This window comes from Mycteria americana, chromosome 3 (assembly GCF_035582795.1).
Source record: "Mycteria americana isolate JAX WOST 10 ecotype Jacksonville Zoo and Gardens chromosome 3, USCA_MyAme_1.0, whole genome shotgun sequence".
Classification (NCBI taxonomy): Eukaryota; Metazoa; Chordata; class Aves; order Ciconiiformes; family Ciconiidae; genus Mycteria; species Mycteria americana.
The window spans coordinates 113,570,322-113,585,760 of record NC_134367.1 but is presented as its reverse complement, the minus strand read 5'-3'; positions in this window follow the sequence as shown (position 1 = coordinate 113,585,760).

Below are 15,439 nucleotides of genomic sequence, written 5' to 3'. Positions count from 1 at the left end.
AGTGGACAACAGCTAAAGCAAAACCCACCTGAAGCCTTACACCAGCTGTCTTCTTGGCCTTCTGATGCCCTGTTTTCTGTCATATCTGCTGCACTGAATGGAAATGATTTGCAAAAGGACATCTATATCAGTGGGTTTCTGAAGACAGAGCCCAGGCCCTCAAGCTTCAGCTCATCTTGCAGAGCAAAGTGTTCATGCCCCAAGAGGCAGTGGCCAAACAGAGGCCGTGGGAGAAGCGGGGCTTAGAGGACAGCACTCAATGCCCAGCCCCACTAGAAATGACACTGACATAGGAGCAGGGTTCGCAAAGCATATCCTTGATGCAAGCGCAAGTTAAGGGCAGATGCCAAACAGCCGCAGTGATGTTTGCTGTATGAATCCATTACTCTGACCGTGTGGGAAGCCTACCAGTAGGAAAGCACTGCTGGCAAGTCTCAAGCATTAAGCAGCTCCCTCCAATTGCACAAGTGTCCACCAGGAGCACAAGAAGGAATAGGACCAGAAGCCTCAATCTGTGACAATGCTCAGTTCCTCCTCATACCTGTGGATCTGTCCATGGGTGCCGGGGACTCGTCGGCTGATGGACAGGAGAGGCCAGCCATGTCCTCCCCAAAGATGTCACGGCAGGTTTCAATCATAAACTCCACCAGCACGTTGACCTGCACGCATCAAAGCCTTGGGGTCAAGCCAGCTGCCTGAAAATGTAGCCAGCAGCCTCTCCTGAGCCTTGCCTCTGCGCAGAAGGCTGTGTGTGTGGGGCTGCGCTTGCAGGCAGCCACCCCACCAGCATTTGTTGGAGAGAGGGGGCTTCCAAGGAACTCTGAACAGCCAAGCTCTGATGGTGCAGAAGGCTGCAGATGGCTGCTCACTTGTTTGTCTTGGGCTTTAGTTTCCCCTCTGTTTCGTGTTTGGGGTTTTGCTAATTTACAACTTTGCATTTGATTATTGAACTGTCTTTATGCCAACCCCCGAGTTTTCTCAGCTGTGCCCCTCCCGACTGTCCCCGCCATCCCCCCCGGGGGGGAGTGAGTGAGCGGGTGTGTGGTGCTCAGCCACCGGCCAGGGTGAAAGCACAACAGCCTGTGAGCAAAAGAGTGAGCTAGTCGACGGTGAGAGTGCTCGCCCTTCCTCCTCCGTCAGGGCGCGGGCGTCCCCTGTATGACAGCGGGACGCAGGAAAGCCTCAGCAGTCCGGCTGCTGTTGGAGCCCCATTGCGGCGGCTTTTGGGTGAGCCGACGTGTTTGTGCTGCCCGGCGTGGAAGTTTGGTTGATACCGTTACCGTGAGCGAGGGGACTGTGAAGAAACTGCCCGACCATCAGTGTGCAAGGACGACGGCCACAGGGGCCAGCAAGCTGCAGGTGACGGTGGCTGCAGGAGGAGGTTCAGCCCTTCCTGGGCACCGTGTCTGCCTACGTGTTGCCCTGGCTCTGAGCTGACGGCGCTGCTCCCAGCAGACTTGAGGCCTTAGCACGAGCTGTGTGTTAGCCAGAACCCGAGCAGGAGCTGAGTGAACAGTCACACGTCCGTAGGTCCTAGCCGGCCTCCACCGTCCTGTGTGACTGTGCTTTGGTTTGACTCCTGAAGCGGCTGAACTGAGCCCTGATGCCCGCTGGCAAGGATTCTGGGACAAGGGAGGATCCCAACTTCCTCCCCTAGGATTCATCACCAAACAACATCCCCCCAGTGCAGAACATGGTATGGCAGACACAGTCAGAAGAGAGAAAAGATGATTTTATTGCGAACGTGAAGTGCGGCGGGGGTGTGGGGGGAGCCCAGGAGTCACAGGGGTTCAGGCAGTAACGGGAAAACGGCACCTACAAGGATCGAGTCAGAAAGCAGTGATAAGGCCCCAGAGGCAGGAATAGGCATGCCTTGGTTCCCCTTTCTTTGGGGAAGACGGTGTGCAAGGAATTGTTTATAGCCCAGAAGAGCGAGCAATGCCCGTATTGCTAGCAGCGCCTACGGCAGGGCCCTGCCGCCTCCCCGCCACGGGTAATGCCCTCAGAGACGGGTGAGCGTGCAGAGATGCGCAGTGCCCCTGTGCCAGGCAGCAGGGCTCCGTGGGGAGCCCCTGGGGAGCTGCCGTGGAGTTACTGCCAGACCCTGCGCAGCACCCTCCCTCCCCGTCCCCTGCCAGCGAGCTGGAGCAGTGCTCAGCGTTGGGAAGGATGGGCAGCAGAGCCTGGTACGCACCTGGGCTTCTTGACCTGCCGGACCTTCCTGCATTTTTTGCGTTTTCGGTCCCCCCAGACGTTTTCTCTCTTCCTCCGTTTTATTGCTGGTTGGCTTTCCGTGCCCTCTCCCCAGGCCTCTTTTCTCTTTTGGCTGCTTTGGCTTTTGCGGTCCTGAGGAGAGCCTGCAAACCTTTCCGTGCCGCAGTGTGATTAGATAGGTAAAGCCACCACCCGCTGGAGTCAGTTCTTACTTTAAGCAAAGCGAGGTCATTTTACCTTCTTTCCTCTGAAGGGCTCGTCGGTTGTTGCGGGCGTACCGGGGACTCTGCCGCGCTCTCGGGGATGGCTGGAGGCAAAGCTCGAGGTGCCTACAGCAGAAATTTTGGAGTGACCAGGTGGCAAGAGCCGGCCTGGAGTAGCAAGCGACTGATTGCCAAGTTGCCGCCTTAGCCCTACAGAGAAGATGCTGGTTTGCATCATCCACATTTCGCAGAGTCCACCCGCCCGAAAGCAGGCTTGATGAAGCTGTGGTGAAGCAGGATGTGAGCTAAAGCCCCCTCAAGCTGACAGCTCCTCCCCCCTGTCTTTCTGTGGGTATTTGTTTGGTTTAAGCACATGCCTACTGCGTTTGAGAAACAAGCTTTCCAGTTTTTATTACAACGTATCGTTGCGGGGATGGGGGGTGGGGGGGCAGGAGGAACCCCAAAGGCACAAGAGATGGGCTGCCAGGAGGAGGCACAGCAGCTGCTTGGCCTCATCAGAAACTACCCTCCTACCCGAGACACGTCGTCCCAGTGTCTGTGGAGCTGCCGTACCTCTGCCGTTGCGCACTCCCGCACTGCGTCTCCTCCCCCAGCTTCTTTGAGGACGTCCAGCAGAGAGGGGGATGCGTGGACAAAGGCTTTTGCCTGGCGGTCCTTGTGTGCTCTGCCTGCAGGGCCACTTTGCTCTTCCAAATGCAGGTCTGGAAAGCAAAAGCATGTGCAGCCAAGCGACTTCTTGGAAGTCAAAACCACCTCAAGGAAAAGCCACCCACAGCTGTCTACACCAGTTGTCTTCCCGACATCGAGGTTTCTGGTGTCCCAAGCCCCAGTCTGTGCGAAGCCTCAGTTCCTCCTCATACCTGTGGATCTCTCCGTGGGTGCCAGCGACTCGTCGGCTGATGGACAGGAGAGGCCAGCCATGTCCTCCCCAAAGATGTCACGGCAGGTTTCAATCATAAACTCCACCAGCACATTGACCTGCACGCATCAAAGCCTGGGTGTCAAGCCAGCTGCCTGAACACGTAGCCAGCAGCCTCTCCTGAGCCTTGCCTCTGCGCAGAAGGCTGTGTGTGTGGGGCTGCTCTTGCGGGCAGGCACCCCACCAGCATTTGTTGGAGACAGGGGGCTTCCAGGGACCTCTGAAGAGCCCGGCTCTGATGGGGCGGGAAGGCTGGAGCCGGCTGCTCCATAGAGCGTACCTTCTGCGTCACCTCCAGCATGGCCTCCAGCGGGAGCAGGTCCTCGTTGGCTGGGCTCAGGAGGTTTGGCCCAAGGCAGATGGCCAGGTTGCTGGGGGTCATCCTGCTGGTGGAGGCGTTGCGGCCAATATGCTGGAGCAGTGAGAGCAGCTGCTTGAGGAGGAGGAGATTGGCCGCAGGCAGCTTCTGGGCCACGCTGAGGGAAGAGGAGCACAGGAAGGTGAATAAAGCAGGTGTTGCCCACAGCCATCCCCGAAGCTTGCCCAAGGCAGGTGGGAGCCAGCGGCTGTGTTGCGCAGCTTTGCAGGTGCTCTCAGGCAGCGGTCAGGGCTCCTGCGCTTCCGGAAGGAAGCACGGCGTTGCTTCGCAGCTCCTGATTTCACCCAAGCCCACGCAAGGGAAGGCTCTCTGCCCGTGCCCTTTCCCCCAGCATCTAAGCCCACGCCATCAACAGCGAGCTGCCAGAAAAAGCCATCTTTTTAGGGAGACCGTCCGTTTTCAGGGAAGTCGCAAGCCTCTAGAGTGCCTGCTCAAGAGGCAGGCTGCTGGCCTGCCACACTTACGCTTTCAGTTCTTCCAGCTTTGCCTGCTTGCTCGTCCTCTGCATGGCTTGCATCCAGTCCTCGTAGAGGTGTGTCCCGAGGAGCTTGGCGGGGATGCTTCGGAGGAAGTCCTGCAATGCCAAGGGCTCCAGGTGAGCCTCTGGAGAGGCCTCCAGGCCAGCCAGGAGCTCTTCCAGCTGCGGGTCAGAAGCGCTCACCTTCAGGATGACGGCCAGCAGGAGCGCAGGCTGGCTTGCCAGGTCGACGTCCAGTCCGCGGTCGAGGGCCTCCCTCAGCTCCCGGCAGTCTGTCCCGCTGGCGGCTCTGCGGAATATGCCCTCCGTCGTCGGTCCTTGCTGGTGCAGGACAGCCAGCAGGTCCTGCAAGAGAGGCGGGAGGAGAGTGACTTGTCTGAGGAGCTGCCTTGCAAGAGCGGTGGCCATGGCCAGAGCTCTTCCCCCGACGGGGCTCCCTCTTGCGCAAAGGGGCTGGGCCCAGAAGCGTGAGCCCCTGGGGCCACTGGCTGCGGAGCAGCCGGAGGGAGGGCTGGCTGGGGCCCCCCTGTGCAGGCCGGCGTACCTGGATGGGCTGGGGCAGCGTGCCGTCCTCCCCGCAGAGGGCTGCCAGGGGCTGGCCAAAGAGCGCCCTGCTGCAGCCGCAGCCCGCCTGCCCGGGTGCCTGGGCAGCGTGCGGGCTCCGCCGCAGAGCAAAGGGCCAGGGCAGCCCCCTCCTCCTCCTCCTGCTGCTGCTGCTGCTCCCTCCTGCTGCAAAGGAAAACAGAGCAAGAGCCCGTCAGTGGAGAGCACCAGGCCAGCGCTCCCAGAGCCTGCCCTGCCCTGCCCTGCCCTGCGTGCAGCGCGGTGCTGAGTGTTGCGGCAGGACGGGCAGGGAGCCAGAGCTGGAGCCGCGGCTGGGGCTCAGTGTCTGCGGCTCAGAGGCTCCTGAGAGCTGGCGTGCCAGTGGGACGGGCTGTCCCAGCCCTCGCCCTGCCCTCCTCCACGCTGTGGGCAGCAGCAGCAGAGGGTCCGTGTCCCCGCAGAACCACGTCCAGCGGCCGCTGCCCAGCGGGTGTCCTTGCTCGTGCAGGTGACGTCCTCCCTCGGGCTGCCACACCTGCATGGCGACACTCAGGGGACAAGTGAGCACAGCTCAACCGGTTGCAGGAGGTTGCCTTTCTTTGCAAAACTCACCTGCTGAGTGGCAAAGTCCCCCTCTGTTGCTCGAGGAGGCCGGTGCAGGCCCTTGCTTGGGATCAGCCTGCAAGAACCGGGCTGCGCTTAGAGAGCAGCCCCGGGGCAGAAAGGGCCAGCGGCCAGCTGCCGGCCGGCACCAGCAGCCTGAGCGTGGCAGAGCTGGCACCCTCTGCCCTCCCCGGCTCTCTGCCCGGCGCTGCAGGTTTCCTGCCGGCTCTGCCAGCGAGGATGTGGCAGCGTTCCTGATGTCTGCCCAAGCCTCTCCGCTCCCCGAGTGGCACCGCGGGACCCTCCCGCCCTTCCTCCCTGCCTTCCTCCCTCCCTCCCTCCCTCCCTCCCGCCCAAGCTCACCCCACTCGCCGCACATCTCTGGCACCCCGGCACAGCCAGAGGCGGGTGACAGGCAGCCATTCTCACCTCTGCCTGGCCCTCCATCAGCCTCTCCAGGCTCCTGGCGCTGACTGTCCTCCACTGGGCAAGAGAGAAGGAGTGCAAGAAGGTGAGCAGCCATGCCTCTGCTGCTGGGCTGGAGGCCCAGCGCTCGGGGACAGAGCCCAGAGCAGAGAGACACTCACGGCATGGCGGCGGCTCAGCTCCTTCTCCAGGAACTTGATGGACGGGAGGCGGGTGACCCGGGCTCTCGTGGCTCCTTCTGGTGTCCTGTGCAGCGGGAAGGGACAGGGAGGGAGCCGGCTGAGCCCCAAGCTGCCTCTACTCTCCTGCCGGGCAGCTCTGCCCGACAGCTGCCCGCAGCTGCGGGGGCATCTCTCCCCAGCTGGGGAGCTGTGTTCCCCCGTCCGGCTGCGCCTGGAGCATCCCCCCGGCTTACCCCAGCAGTGTGCCCAGCCACAGCTCCTTCAGAGCCCGGGAGCTGCAGAAAGAGAGGAGCAACAGGCTCAGGCCCTGCTGCCGGCCAGCCCGTGGGCAGGGGCGGGTGCCTGCACAGCCCTGCCCCGTGGGGAAGGAAGGACACAGGGGCAGGACGAAGCCCCGTGGGGCAGGACAGAGGCGCTGCCCGAGCCCTGGCTGCCTCTGTCCTGCCAGAGCAGCCGCTTTTGCCCTTGCCTTCTGGGGAGCCAAAGGTGACCAGGGGATGCAGCAGGTGGAAATGCCCCCCCATCCATCCCTGCCGGCGTGCTGCCTGCTCCCTGCCCAGGCTCTGCCCGGAGGGCAGAGGCCATTCGCAGCACGGCCGCCTGGGCGTGCTTGGGAACCTCTCCTGCCCTGCCGTGGGACGTGGCACCACGCCTCACCTGAAAGTGGCAACACAGGCGCCGGTGGGCCAGCTGAGGATGAGGGAGGTGCTGTCCTCAGCGCTGCCTTCCTCCTCTTCTTCCTCCCCCGCCGCCTCCTTCCCGCCGCTCAGCACCCACAGCTGGTCCAGGGCCAGGCGGAGCTGTGGGCGCAGGCTGGTGCCACCTCTGCAGAGAGGAGAGGCAGGCGGTGGGCTGGAGGTGGGCTCCTTGGGGTCCCCCCGGGCAGAGCCCTGTCCCCCAGCTGCCACTGGGAGGGACAGGGGTGCATCCAGCACCAGGGTCCCGGGGCCTGGGGCCGGTGCCAGGCTGTCCCTGCCCTGGGGCCGGGGCCAGGGCCGGGGCTGGGGGAGAGGCAGCTGGGCTCTGAGGCTCTTACTGCAACTTGGCGATGGCCAGTTCCTCTTGGAGGAGGAGAAGGCGCCTCTCGCTCCTCTTGCGGCCCCGGGTCAGCCGCACGTCCGTGCTCAGCACCGGCTGGGTATCGGTGAGAGCCTCCCTGCAGAGCAGAGAGCGGCGGGCGTGAGCAAGGGCCCGGCTGCGGGGCCCGGCTGTGCCCGCGTGTCCCCGAGCCGCGGGGGGAGCCCACCTGGAGCCGCAGCAGCAGCTGGCCTGGCCCATCCCGCCCGGGACAGGAGGACCCTGGCCGTGCAGCAGGGACGCGGCCCGGACGGCGACAGCGAGGATGGCAAGCGGGGTGCTGGTGGTGGTGGCGGGGCAGCGCTGCGGGGCCAGAGGCTGCCTCCTGCCAGCGCTGCTGCGTGCCAGCACAGCTCCGTCCTGCTGTCTCTGGTGGCCGTTGGCCCCAACTGCCCAACATTCCGAGGCCAACGGAAAGTGGGAGGGGCCCTGGGGGGGCACTGGGCTGGGGGTTCTCTCCAGTATGGCCGTGTCTGTCTTGCAGTGGGGAGCCCAGAAGAGCAGGACACAGCAGAGGGGAAGGACCGCCTCCCTCCAGCTGCTGCCCATGCTTTCCGTACTGCAGCTCCGCATGCAGTGAGCCTTCCTTGCCCCAAAAGCACTTTACCAGCTCCAAGTTGGTCACCTTGAGCTCCACCATGACCCCAGGTGTGTGCACAGCTGCCTTGCCAGCTCCAAGTTGGTCACCTTGGGCTCCACCATGACCCCAGGTGTGTGCACAGCTGCCTTGCCAGCTCCAAGTTGGTCACCTTGAGCTCCACCATGACCCCAGGTGTGTGCACAGCTGCCTTGCCAGCTCCAAGTTGGTCACCTTGAGCTCCACCATGACCCCAGGTGTGTGCACAGCTGCCTTGCCAGCTCCAAGTTGGTCACCTTGGGCTCCCCCCTGACCCCAGGTGTGTGCACAGCTGCTTGGCCAGCTGTACAGGCGTCCCCCAGCATATCCTGGTGCAAGGGCTTGTTCCTCCCCAGGTGCAGGGCTTTGCTCTTGCCCTTGGGGAAGTGCCTGAGGTTCCTGTCAGCCCCTTTCTCCAGCCTGTCAAGGTCCCTCTGCTGGGCAGCACCGCCCTCCGGCGCAGGAGCCTCTCCTCCCAGGTGGCTGCCATCTGCAAGCTGTCTGAGGGTACGCTCTGCCCCATCATCCAGGTCACGGAATGGGAACAGGACCCGCAGAGTGCAGCGCAGGGCCTTGCAGACATGCCCTTTGCTAGCAAGGCTGTGACTTGTCACAGAAGGTTCAGAAATGTAGGGGGAAAAGCCACATTCTTTCTTTTATGCTCTATAGCGTGCTTCCCGTCTTTCTTCCTGCAAGCTGTGAGAAGCTGTTCAAACTGTCTCATGTTGCATTTGAACGTCACATCTCTGCCTAGCGCTGATGGTATGGGTACCATCGGCTCGGCTCGTCCTCTCGCCCAGAGCGTTAGCTCGTAGGTAGCCTAGATTGTGAGCCAGCAGCTAGCAGATTATCTGCAATAATTGTGCTAACCCCAGTGACAGGAGGCTGCATCTAGCTCTTGAGCCACAGGATGAAACGCAAAGGTGTCTCTTGAACTCCGTTGATCAGCTGTTGATCAGCAGATTGGATTCACCGTGTTCAAACAAGAAAAGGTCCATGAGAAAGGCATATTCTGTCTGGACTGCTACAATGCATGCTTTAGGAGCTATGAAGAGAACTCATCCATGGCCCTGGCCCTGCCCCCTGCCTTAAAACCAAAAAAGGACTAGAGAAAAAAGAGTCCACTTCTAGAGCCAGCGGGCTTTTACTAGCCAAGCACAGTTCTCTCTATCATTCCCATGCAATGAGCCACTTTGCCTGACATTCTGCCTCTGCTCGCTACCAACATAAGACTCTTGCTGGAAAAACGACACAAAGAAAAAACTTGCTGGACCGCCATTTACCTGTGCTGTGCTGTGGAAGATGGAGCCTCCCTCTCTGATCCAGAACTTTCCACCTCCAAGCAAAACCATGGGGAAGCTTTCCTCCATCTCACCCGCTCGCTGGTGCCTCTTCCCCAGGGAAAGTCTTCCCTCTGTCAGCCTGTGGGCATAGCTGGGCACAGGCAATGCAAGCCCCAAGCCTCAGCCGCCGTCCCAGGCCCCCACCCTCCTTTAGCCAAGAGCAAGATCTCAACCTCCCTTTCGGCTAGAGGAGAAGGGTTGTGAACAGGCACGGGGGCACATGGCACCGTCTCTTCCAGAACAGCCACAGGGGCTCACAGCTTCCCGTGCCCTGCAGTGGTGGTTTGCAGGCCCAGCTCCTGGGTGCACTTGCAGCGAGGCTAGCCATAGCTGCCTTTCAGGGAGGTGATTCGGGTGTCCTCCTTTGTCCCCCCACCATCCCCACAGGCCCAGCAGCATGGAAAGTCACAGGGGGCTGTGTCTGAGCAACCTGCTCCACTGGACTTGGGGCAAAAGTTGTGTCTGCATCGCTGCTCTTGTGCTCTCCCTGCAGGGTCCTGGTGCGTCAGAGAAGCTGTTTTCCCTGGGCATGACCACGGTGGCTATGAAGAGAGTTAAAAACCTGCCCTCTGCGGGCAAAATGCAGGGGCTGAGAGACGTTTACAAAAGTCTCTTTTGGCCATTTGCCACTCCAGCGAGCAAGAGCGTGGGGAGCAGTGCTTGATGCTCTAAGGGGAACTTACCACTTTGGGAAAAGGGATAGAAAAGCACTCTTGTGGGCAGCAAGTCACGCGCACTGGGCTAGGCTGGGACCGGAGAGCCCGGGAGGGTCTCTGGGGTCCCAGCTGCCCTGCAGCGCTGACTCCTGGGGCTGCTGCCTGTTCGTTCCTGCAAGGCTGCCTGCAGCCAGCTGCTGGGGCTGTCCTTGGGAAGGGCACCAGAGCTGAGAAAGGCCCTGGGAGGGGTGGGGGGAGAAGCTCTTCTCCAGAGGTTTGCCAGAAACTCTCCAGAGCGTCCCTTTTCCAGCCCAGGAGATGCTCTGTGTGACAAGGGAAGGTGCCCGTTGCTCCACGGGATGAGGCCCTGCAGGGCTCCCATCAGGGTCCTTTGCACTACCCACCCTCCGGCCGCCACTCCAGGGGCTGGGGCTCTCCTGTCGGTGCCCAGCCCGTGTCTCAGGTACCCAGGGATGTTCTCATTTCCAGAAGTTGCTTGTATGAAGAGCATGTCCCTTCTCCCTGGGACAGAAGGTACGATGCACCTGGAGATTGTGTGTACATAGGCACCAGCCGTGTTTCTCTTTGTGACGGTTTTAATGCTCTTGAAAACAGTGGTGTTGGGTTGTCTTGTGTGGTGTGGTGTTGTGTTGTGCGCTGCGTGCTTCTGAGGAGCTAAGGGCCGGAAGGGTAGTAGAATCAATAAAGAAGGGGGAAAAAAAGCAAGCAGGCACGCATGCTTTCTTGTCTCTCTGTCCCCCAGTCCTGGTAGCTCTAGGAAGCTGGGCGGTAAGGATTCCTCTGCACAGCCACAGCTGAGCACTGAGCATCCAGCCTGGCTGACACACGGGTGCAATCTCCAGGCGTCCAGCTTAGTGCTGCCATGAGCTTCATGACACCAGAACTGCCAAATTAACACCCCGTTAATGATGCGCTCTGGCACTTCTACAGCAAACGGCAATCGCACAGCTCATGCGGTAACCTGGAGGAAGACTAAGGTCTCCCATTTCTGCTTTGAGACGGAGGCCTTCCAAAAGTTTCCAAAAGCGGACCAGTGGAACTTCTGCTTCTGCTTGGCATGTGAGGAGAGGCTGAGAGAGCTGGCACTCTTCAGCTGGGAGAAGAGAAGCCTGGGGGGGCTGGGGGGGGTTGTTGGGGGGGTAGGGTGTGGTTTCTCAGCGTGTGTAAAACCCTGCTGAGAAGGAAAGAAGATGAGGGAGCCAGGCTCTTCTCAAGAGCGTGCACTGAGAGGAGCAGAGGAAATGGGCACAAATTAAAACACATGCTATTGCAGCTGCACATGAGAAACCAATCTTTTACTGTTAGGGTGATATATTTTGCTGGCTGCAGTGACCCTGCTTGAGCAGGCGGGCGGGACCAGATGACCTCCAGAGGTCCCGCCCAAACTCAGCCATTCTGTGTGATCCTGTGCTTTGGTCTGACTCCTAAAGCACCTCAACCCAGCCCTGATGCCCGCTGGAAAGGATGCTGGGACAAGGGAGGGTCCCAAACCCCTCCCCGAGGATTCATCACAACACAACGTCTACCTAGCCCAGAACAGCATATGGCAGACACGGTCAGAAGAGAGAAAAGATGCTTTTATTGTGGGCATCAAGTGCGGGAGCCCAGCAGGAGTCACAGCGCTTCAGGCAGTACCAGGAGATCAGCACCGGCAACGACAGAGTCAGAAAGCTCGGCTCAGTCCCTAAAGGCAGGAAGAGGCAGGAGGTTGTTCCCCTTTCTTTGGGGAACACCCTTTACGAGGAATTGCTGATGGCCCCGAGGAGAGAGCTATTGCTGGCAGTGCCTACGGCAGGGCCCTGCCGCCTCCCCGCCACGGGTAATGCCCTCAGAGACGGGTGAGCGTGCAGAGATGCGCAGTGCCCCTGTGCCAGGCAGCAGGGCTCCGTGGGGAGCCCCTGGGGAGCTGCCGTGGAGTTACTGCCAGACCCTGCGCAGCACCCTCCCTGCCCGTCCCCTGCCAGCGAGCTGGAGCAGTGCTCAGCGTTGGGAAGGATGGGCAGCAGAGCCTGGTACGCACCTGGGCTTCTTCACCTTCTGCACCTTCCTGCATCTTTTCGTTGGTCCTTTGCCAAAAACGGTTTCTCTCTTCCTCCGCTTCTTCTCTGCCTGCCTTTCACTCTCCTCTCCCCAGGCCTCTTTTCTCTTTCTCTTTCTCTTGTTCTTGTCCCGGGGAGAGCCTGCAAACCTTTCCGTCCCACAGTGCTTTTAGATAGGGAAAGCATCGATCCGCTGGAGTCAGTTCTGATTTTGACCAAAGTGAGCTCATCTTACCTTCTTTCCTCTGAAGGGCTCACCAGCTCTTCTGGGCGCTCTTGTGCCGCGCTCTCAGGGGTGGTTGGAGCCAAAGCAGGAGGTGCCTACAACAGCAATGTCAGAGTTAGCAGGTGGCAAGGGACGCCCTGGAGTAGGAAGGTACTCTTTGGCAAATTGCTACCTTAGCTCTCCAGAGGAGATCCCTTTGGCTGCTTTGCATCAGCCAGGTTTTGCACAGCCCCCCCGCCCTCCCACCTCCCCCCCCGAAATAGACCTGATGAAGCTCTGACAGAGTAGGACCTGAGCAAAACCCCTCTGAAGAGGACAGCTACTCCCCTCTGTCTTTTTGCAGATATTTTGCTTGTTTAAGCACATGCCTCCTGCAGTTGCAAAACAACCCTGCCAGGTTTCCTTACTATGTATGGTCCCGGCAGGTGGAGGAATAACCCAGGCACACACCAGCGCTGCTGCCAGGAAGAGGCACAGCAGCGACTCGGCCGCATCGGAAACTCCCCTCCTACACCAGGCACGCTGTCACAGTGTTTGGGCACCTGACATACCTCTCCCGTCTCCCACTCCACCAGCCTATCTCCCCCAGCTTCTTGGAGGACACCGAGCAGAGAGGGGGGTGCATGCAGCAAGGCTTCTGCTTGATGCTCGCTCTCTGCTGTGGCTGCAGGACCTCTTTGTTCTTCCAAACGTGGTTCTGGAAAGCAAAAGCATGTGCAGCAGAGTGACTTCTTGGAAGTCCAAAGCAGCTAAAGCAAAACCCACCCAACGCCCTACACCACTTATGTTTTCAGCCCTCTGATGACCTGTCCGCAGGCTTCAGCTCATCTGGCAGAGCAAACCGTTCATGCCGTGAATAGGCAGTGGCCAAACAGAGGCCACGGGACAAGCGGGGCTGAGAAAACAACACTCGCTGCCCGGCCCCGCCAGAAACGACGCTGAGGTTCCTGGTGTCCCCATCCCCGGTCTGTGACAACCCTCAATGCCGCCTGTTACCTCTGGATCTCTCCGTGGCGGCTGGCGACTCCTCCGCTGCTGGGCGGGAAAGGTCCGTTGTCTCCGCCGCAAAGAGTTCCCTGCAGTGGTCAATCATGAACTCCACCAGCACGTTCACCTGCACACATCAAAGCCTTGCTCTCAAGCCAGCTGCCCGGAAACGTAGCAAGCAGCCTCTCCCACTCCTGAGCCTGGCCTCTGTGCAGAAGGCTGTGGCTGCGGGGCTGCTCTTCCAGGCAGCCAGCCCACCAGCGTTGGCTCAAGACAGGAGGCAGCCAGGGACCTCTGAAGAGGCAGGCTCTGATTGGGCGGGAAGGCTGGAGCCGGCTGCTCCATAGAGCGTACCTTCTGTGTCACCTCCAGCATGGCCTCCAGCGGGAGCAGGTCCTCGTTGGCTGGGCTCAGGAGGTTTGGCCCAAGGCAGATGGCCAGGTTGCTGGGGGTCATCCTGCTGGTGGAGGCGTTGCGGCCAATATGCTGGAGCAGTGAGAGCAGCTGCTTCAGGAGGAGGAGATTGGCTGCAGGCAGCTTCTGGGCCACGCTGAGGGAAGAGGAGCACAGGAAGGTGAATAAAGCAGGTGTTGCCCACAGCCATCCCCGAAGCTTGCCCAAGGCAGGTGGGAGCCAGCGGCTGTGTTGCGCAGCTTTGCAGGTGCTCTCAGGCAGCGGTCAGGGCTCCTGCGCTTCCGGAAGGAAGCACGGCGTTGCTTCGCAGCTCCTGATTTCACCCAAGCCCACGCAAGGGAAGGCTCTCTGCCCGTGCCCTTTCCCCCAGCATCTAAGCCCACGCCATCAACAGCGAGCTGCCAGAAAAAGCCATCTTTTTAGGGAGACCGTCCCTTTTCAGGGAAGTCGCAAGCCTCTAGAGTGCCTGCTCAACAGGCAGGCTGCGGGCCTGCCACACTTACGCTTTCAGTTCTTCCAGCTTTGCCTGCTTGCTCGTCCTCTGCATGGCTTGCATCCAGTCCTCGTAGAGGTGGGTCCCGAGGAGCTTGGCGGGGATGCTTCGGAGGAAGTCCTGCAATGCCAAGGGCTCCAGGTGAGCCTCTGGAGAGGCCTCCAGGCCAGCCAGGAGCTCTTCCAGCTGCGGGTCAGAAGCGCTCACCTTCAGGATGACGGCCAGCAGGAGCGCAGGCTGGCTTGCCAGGTCGACGTCCAGTCCGCGGTCGAGGGCCTCCCTCAGCTCCCGGCAGTCTGTCCCGCTGGCGGCTCTGCGGAATATGCCCTCCGTCGTCGGTCCTTGCTGGTGCAGGACAGCCAGCAGGTCCTGCAAGAGAGGCGGGAGGAGAGTGACTTGTCTGAGGAGCTGCCTTGCAAGAGCGGTGGCCATGGCCAGAGCTCTTCCCCCGACGGGGCTCCCTCTTGCGCAAAGGGGCTGGGCCCAGAAGCGTGAGCCCCTGGGGCCACTGGCTGCGGAGCAGCCGGAGGGAGGGCTGGCTGGGGCCCCCCTGTGCAGGCCGGCGTACCTGGATGGGCTGGGGCAGCGTGCCGTCCTCCCCGCAGAGGGCTGCCAGGGGCTGGCCAAAGAGCGCCCTGCTGCAGCCGCAGCCCGCCTGCCCGGGTGCCTGGGCAGCGTGCGGGCTCCGCCGCAGAGCAAAGGGCCAGGGCAGCCCCCTCCTCCTGCTGCTGCTGCTGCTGCTGCTCCCTCCTGCTGCAAAGGAAAACAGAGCAAGAGCCCGTCAGTGGAGAGCACCAGGCCAGCGCTCCCGGAGCCTGCCCTGCCCTGCCCTGCCCTGCGTGCAGCGCGGTGCTGAGTGTTGCGGCAGGACGGGCAGGGAGCCAGAGCTGGAGCCGCGGCTGGGGCTCAGTGTCTGCGGCTCAGAGGCTCCTGAGAGCTGGCGTGCCAGTGGGACGGGCTGTCCCAGCCCTCGCCCTGCCCTCCTCCACGCTGTGGGCAGCAGCAGCAGAGGGTCCGTGTCCCCGCAGAACCACGTCCAGCGGCCGCTGCCCAGCGGGTGTCCTTGCTCGTGCAGGTGACGTCCTCCCTCGGGCTGCCACACCTGCATGGCGACACTCAGGGGACAAGTGAGCACAGCTCAACCGGTTGCAGGAGGTTGCCTTTCTTTGCAAAACTCACCTGCTGAGTGGCAAAGTCCCCCTCTGTTGCTCGAGGAGGCCGGTGCAGGCCCTTGCTTGGGATCAGCCTGCAAGAACCGGGCTGCGCTTAGAGAGCAGCCCCGGGGCAGAAAGGGCCAGCGGCCAGCTGCCGGCCGGCACCAGCAGCCTGAGCGTGGCAGAGCTGGCACCCTCTGCCCTCCCCGGCTCTCTGCCCCGCGCTGCAGGTTTCCTGCCAGCTCTGCCAGCGAGGATGTGGCAGCGTTCCTGATGTCTGCCCAAGCCTCTCCGCTCCCCGAGTGGCACCGCGGGACCCTCCCGCCCTTCCTCCCTGCCTTCCTCCCTCCCTCCCTCCCGCCCAAGCTCACCCCACTCGCCGCACATCTCTGGCACCCCGGCACAGCCAGAGGCGGGTGACAGGCAGCCATTCTCACCTCTGCCT